General features: G+C 41.1%; 1 protein-coding gene across 2 annotated transcripts in view; it reads left to right on the top strand.

Annotated features, from left to right (window-relative positions):
* Window positions 1-6,476, top strand: part of RAB7A (RAB7A, member RAS oncogene family) — an 86,414-nt gene that overhangs the window by 59,054 nt on the left and 20,884 nt on the right. The window lies entirely within an intron of this gene.

Raw genomic sequence — 6,476 nt, 5'->3', positions numbered from 1 at the left:
GCGCTTCCCAAGCGGCGCACTGTAGCAGTGCGCCACCGGGCCGGCCCGACTTGGGAGAGTTTTGAGTAACACAAACAAGGCAAAGGCTAGTTAAAAGGTACAGGTGACTAAATTGCCAAAACACCTGTTGTGCACTCAGAGGTAGATGTGATCATCCTGACCACTTGCTAAATTCTGCCTTCAAGTCGGTCCTGAGCTCCCCCAAAATGACTTCATTATTCCATAGAAATGGCTTGGCCAAAGCCTTGGTGGAACCCCTCCTGTTCCTTCCTCTTCACCAGACTGTGTTCTTTTCGCTCCTGCCTCCTCCCCAGAATGAACCTCCTGCCTCTCTGGAGGCTTTTGTCCCTTCCTCTTGGTGTTCCTGGAAGTGTATGGCTCCTTCACTTTCTTGTACCTCTATTTGGTGTCTGTACCATCTGATCATGAGATTTCCAAACATTTCCAGTTTGCCTTTCTCATTTTTTTAAATCAGTGGGGCATTTTGGCTACTGTTTGAAATTATGACTTCATTTTTAATTCTGTAGCTTTTCATTGTTTATTGATGCTGTTTCTTTTGCCTCTCCCCTGGGCTTAGAACTTTTAAGCCATTTTTATATTCAACTCAAGCCAGTCTGTCATGCTCCTGCTGCTTTTCCTCTTCCTTGTAATACAGTATTTCCTGTATTTGCTAACCCTTGGGTTGTTCCAGTGGCCACTCTTCAACCCCACACCCAAAGGATATACTTAACACCCTTAAACTAACCCATATGTAGTGCTAAGTTGTCTTAACCTTCATGCTTCTCCAGGTGAGGTGATATAGATAAAAATCCTCAGCCTGGAGACAAACAATATGGCTGTTTGAACTTGGGCCTTAGTGTTCCCTCACTATTTGTTATCTTTGTTCCTTGTGCTCATCAAGCAAACCTACTTTCTGCAACCAACATAACCTCCTTTTACAAAAACTCCGGGCTTGTAAGTGCTGGCTTTTTATTTACTTAATGACATTTTATGGTCATAACTATGGTCCTGCTATTTAACAACCCTTTGGCAGTGCCTTTTGGCCACTGGAACTAGAATTGGCTGAGTGCTGTCATTTGTTGAAAAATCTGCCCTTGTTCTGACTTTTCTCTTTCCACCTTAAGCTCCTCTGGGGTGGGAATCCAAATTTATATTTATATTATCTCTTTCTCCCATTCTCTAACTGATCTTAGAAGAAATTACTGTGCTTATCAAAACCATTAATATAATTTTTTTTTTTTTTTTTTAGATGAACGGTAAGGGGATCCTAACCCTTGACTTGGTGTTGTCAGCACCACGCTCACCCAGTGAGCTAACCGGCCATCCCTATATGGGATCTGAACCCGGGGCCTTGGTGTTATCAGCACCGCACTCTCCCGAGTGAGCCACGGGCCAGCCCCATTAATATAATTTTTAATTTAGGCCTCCTGTTTAGAAGGTATATGCTGGATATCTCTAACCTCAGATTTCTGTGGCAGCAAAACTGTCTCTCTTGTCCTCTAACCAGAAGCTGATTGTCAGAGATAGCGAAAGATGATTATCAAACATTAATCTGGGATAAGTTTACCATAGAAGTTTGTCAAAGTATTTTTATTACTGAAAATAAATTTATACATTCTTAATTTTTCTTAACAAATATTCCTATTTTGTTAAAAGCATAAGTTGCATTTAAAATTTTTATTATGGAAATTTCAAATATGTACAAGAGTAGTGGGAGTGGTGTTATGAATTCCCCGGCACTTGTTGCTCTGCCTATTATCAACTTACGCCAGTCTAATCAGTGCACTTCAGCTCATGCTCTGGATTATTCTAAAGCATGAAATGCATTTTTGATATTGGTGATCAGCCCATTGTATTGGCTGAGATGAAGGACTTTGTAATGAATTCCAGGTTCCAGTCTCACATCTGAGTATTTTTAGAAACCCATTGACCACCTGTGAGCTTTCATTTCTTCATCTGTTAAATGGGAATTTCTAGTGTCTACCTTGTAGGCTTTATTGTGAGGATTAAATGAATTACCTCAGTAAAGTCTGCCATAGAGTGCCCATAGTACAGTGCCTGGCATAGAGCATGTTCAGTGGTGGTAATTTCTTTTTGTTTCATGGGCTGTAGTCCTGTTTAGGCCCTAATTTGATTCCTCAGTGTGCGTATGAATTCCCCGGCACTTGTTGCTCTGCCTATTATCAACTCACGCCAGTCTAATCAGTGCACTTCAGCTCATGCTCTGGATTATTCTAAAGCATGAAATGCATTTTTGATATTGGTGATCAGCCCATTGTATTGGCTGAGATGAAGGACTTTGTAATGAATTCCAGGTTCCAGTCTCACATCTGAGTATTTTTAGAAACCCATTGACCACCTGTGAGCTTTCATTTCTTAATCTGTTAAATGGGAATTTCTAGTGTCTACCTTGTAGGCTTTGTTGTGAGGATTAAATGAATTACCTCAGTAAAGTCTGCCATAGAGTGCCCATAGTACAGTGCCTGGCATAGAGTATGTTCAGTGGTGGTAATTTCTTTTTGTTTCATGGGCTGTAGTCCTGTTTAGGCCCTAATTTGATTCCTCAGTGTGCAAGGAGGGGATTAAAGTATAATGCCTTTCAAGTTGAGAAAGTACTTTGAGACTGAAGAAGAGNAGGAGGGGATTAAAGTATAATGCCTTTCAAGTTGAGAAAGTACTTTGAGACTGAAGAAGAGAGCAGGCAAATCAATAAGATATATGAAGATATTTATTACAGGGGTGACTTACACACAGGAATGTTGCATGCAGCAAAGAATCAGATGTCTACAGCAAATGAGAGCTCTCGCTGTCTATATTTATGCAACATTTGTATAGCAAAAGATCTGTTACTAAGAATAACTTCAAGGAAACAGGTTAAGAAAAATAAGTTGATAACATAATTTGCCAGGTGTCTTGTGCTCCATAAGGCAGGAGGTCTTGTGATGTTAGTGCTGAGACCACTGACACCATCTGTAGTGATAAATCATTCACTCCCCAAAATTTATGTTTCCTTTACATTTGCTTTAAGGTTGATGTATAACTGGTTGATTAAACAAAGTAATGAGGCTCAATAGGAGTCAGCATGGTGGGTGGGACACAAAATGGCATTAGTTTTATTTACCCTCTAATACTCAATTTGGAAAGTTAAAAAGATCTGTCAACAACAGACACTACTGTTCAGCTTGATGACCAGTGCAGTAGTATCATGTGACTTCAGCTGCCTTTTTGGTCTCTCCCTGTGACCTTCTCAAAAACCTTATAAGCAAATGTTGCTTGCCTACTTTACTGTGACCCCTGAAGTCCATCAGTTTTGAGGGCAGGATGACTGCTGGGCCTTCTCTCATAGTCAGGTACAGAGCATAGAGTCTTGGAAGAAAACAGATGGGGAAAGACATGAGTGTTTCATGCTGGTTAAAGTTTTGGGGGTTTTTTGTTTTGTTTGTTTTTGTCTTTTATTTATTTTTTGACAGCTGGATGGTACGGGAATCCAAACCTTGACCTTGGTGTGGTTAAAGTTTAGAATAGTAATTTTTTCCCTTTTTGTCTTTTTTTTACTGACCGGTAAGGGGATCGCAACCCTCGGTGTCGCGCCCATACCAGGGAGCGGCAACGGGATCGCAGCCCTCGGTGTTGCACCCGCACCGCGCTCAGCCAGTGAGCGGGAACCGGTCTCCACATGGGATCCGAACCCTCGGCGGGAGCGCCGCCACGCTCCCAAGCGATGCACTCTCCAGTGCGCCTCCGGGCCGGCCCTAGAATAGTAATTTTGAATCTGCTCAGAAGCCTGCTACTTCTGAAATCTGTGTTCCCATGGTGCTTCCTTCCCAATGCTATATTTCGATCATGTACACAATAAATCATATTTTAGTAGGTAAATTCACAAAGCCCATCAGCAAACTGAGAGATAAATGGTTGAAATGTACTCTGCTGATCCAAGAAATGCAAGTGACCCTCTTCTCTGGCTATCTGATTAACAATTTTTACTCATGGTAGCTGGGGTGTGTTGAAATGGGAATACTAGTACACTGCTGGTGAGGGTGAAAATAAGCTGCCCTGGAGAATAGTATGTCAGTACATTTCAAGGACCTTTAATATATTCGTATTATTTAGCTGAGTTAATCACATTTGTGAGTTTGATCAGATTATTTTGATAGACTTATATACATTGGTTCATCTCATCATAATTGAAAACAACCATGTGCTTAACATTAAGGGAAGAGAAGGATTAGGATTATCCATATACCGACTATCATGTAATCTTAATGTTGATAACATGGGAAGATACTTAATATAGGAAAAAAACAGGATGCAGAGTTGTGCAGTATAATCTCAGCCATTTGAAGAAAAATTGGGAGGACACATGCCTTATAGTAACAGTTGTTGCCTCTAGGAGATGGAGTTGTCAGTACTTTTTGTCTTTGTTTCATTCATTTGTACCTTCCTGAATTATCTGCAATTCCATGCCTTATTTAGTGTGTGGTGGGTGGGTACGCGGGAGCCTAGCAACTTGGAAATACCAAGAAGGTAAAAATGTCAATGAACTGTAGAGCATTGATTGATTTGAGTATCTTGGCCTTGTTGAACCTCTAGCATTTGTTCACATATCTGGTGCCATCATTACAATCTTGTATCAGACACATGTAAATCAGAACAGCAGTTGTAGGCTGTGGTTTCCAAATCTGGTGTGTGTGCCTTGGTCGCCAGAGGTCAAGGACTTTTTTAAAGCCCCAGCCCTTGTGCACCAAAATGCTCTTTGTGGTGAGAGCTGGTATTGCAGAATGGCCTGTTGGGGCCTGCATTGACGTGCCTGATAATACCAGCACTGCCACTTCATTGCTGTTTGACTCTAGACATGATAACACCAGCTTCAGTTTCATTCCCCGCATTTTACACTGTTGTCTCGATGGCTTTGTGGACACTTTGCTTTCACTTCCTTGACACTGCAAAGCCATGGAGCCTTCACCTCCACATTGAGCCTTTACCTCCACTTGAGTGCATTTCTGATCATCACACAATTTTTCTACCTCCATGAATTCCAACTTTGAAGTTGTCCACCGCACCCCACCTTGCTGCCTCTTCCTGCCGTTCTTATTTTTACTATGCCAGTTCTTTGTTCTCATGCCCTTCCTTATGCATCCCTTTCTGACTGCACTGACCCCTGCCCAACCAGACCCTTGAACAGTATTGTCGCTGACCTTTTTATTCACTGGTGTTTGCTTATTCTGTTTGCCTATATGGCCAGTGGCTTCTCTGCTTCAGATATGGAGATGATAACTCCAGACTATTGGAGGAAAATTCTAGCTTTTGATTTATTACATGAGAAACGTTATACTTGAAAGAAAGAATTTTTTCAGTATATGGAATACTGTTGATGTTCATTCCAAAAAATGCACATTCTCCCGAGGAACTCCTTCCAAAGCACACTGATGGGATTTGGTTTGATAGCAGAAGGAAGGAAATGTGTTCTGAATAAACCTTATTCTAGAAAGGTTTTAGAGGATATTCGTATGTAAATAGGTAATGGATGTTATCTAAAGTTTTCCCTTTCAAGGACGACAGCTCAGAGATCTGTGCACCTCTTTCTTCCTTTCTACTCTGCCTGCTGCACATTATCCCACAAGAGAAAATGGTGTGCTTTAGCAAACAGTTGTCCAGTTAGAAATTTCAAACTTTGTAGGATGTAAAAAAATAATTTCATTCCTCAGAGTCCATGAAGGTGGTGATGGGAATGGGTTAACAGAAGCAGAAGTTGCCCGTGAACGGTTTGAAGCCACCTCTGCTTGGGCAGCTTCTTGTGGCAAGTTGTGTTTGAGTTTGTTTTGTGTTTTCTTAGCTCTTTTCTAGAAACAAGTCCCATTCTTGATTCTGGAGAACATTAAGTACAAAAATATAGCCCTTAACTTTTGCCAGCTTAAAGCTATCAACATCCTGGTGGAAGCAGATGTGGGATTACTTTGGGTCAGCTGTTGAGTACTGTTGCAACAGCTCTTAAATGCCCGGCGAGCCCTGAGTGAAGATGACCATCTACACTCACATGTGGTTGTCTTCCATGATGAATAAGGAAGGTCTGTGTAATCAGAAGATGTATTTGAGAAAATCATCAGATTAACATTTTTTTCCCCAAAATGGAGATAGCTTTTTGAGGGCAAAGGTGATATGCCTCTCTCAAAGTCACAGTAAGTGTAAGGAGACAGAGCCACTTGTGATCCCGTCACCCAGAAAAACTTGCTAATATTTGTGTGTACCCCTTTCAGCTTTATGTATAACCATCTTCACATTTAAATCTTTACTCCTCTGGGAATCTTTTTTTGGAAGATGATGTGTAGGGATCTTAATTCTCACCAGAGTTTTTCTGGCTCTTACCATTTAGTGCCACGGAATTTTATAATACCATATTTGTCTAAATTGTTGGCGTCTGGAGTGTCACTGATCCAGTTAGTCCTGTTCCAGCCCCACACTGTTAATACTTTATTTTT

This window comes from Galeopterus variegatus, unplaced genomic scaffold (genome assembly GCF_000696425.1).
Source record: "Galeopterus variegatus unplaced genomic scaffold, G_variegatus-3.0.2 Scaffold196, whole genome shotgun sequence".
NCBI lineage: Eukaryota > Metazoa > Chordata > Mammalia > Dermoptera > Cynocephalidae > Galeopterus > Galeopterus variegatus.
Note: the sequence above shows the minus strand (reverse complement) of the source record. Positions and strands in the feature narration are given on the sequence as shown.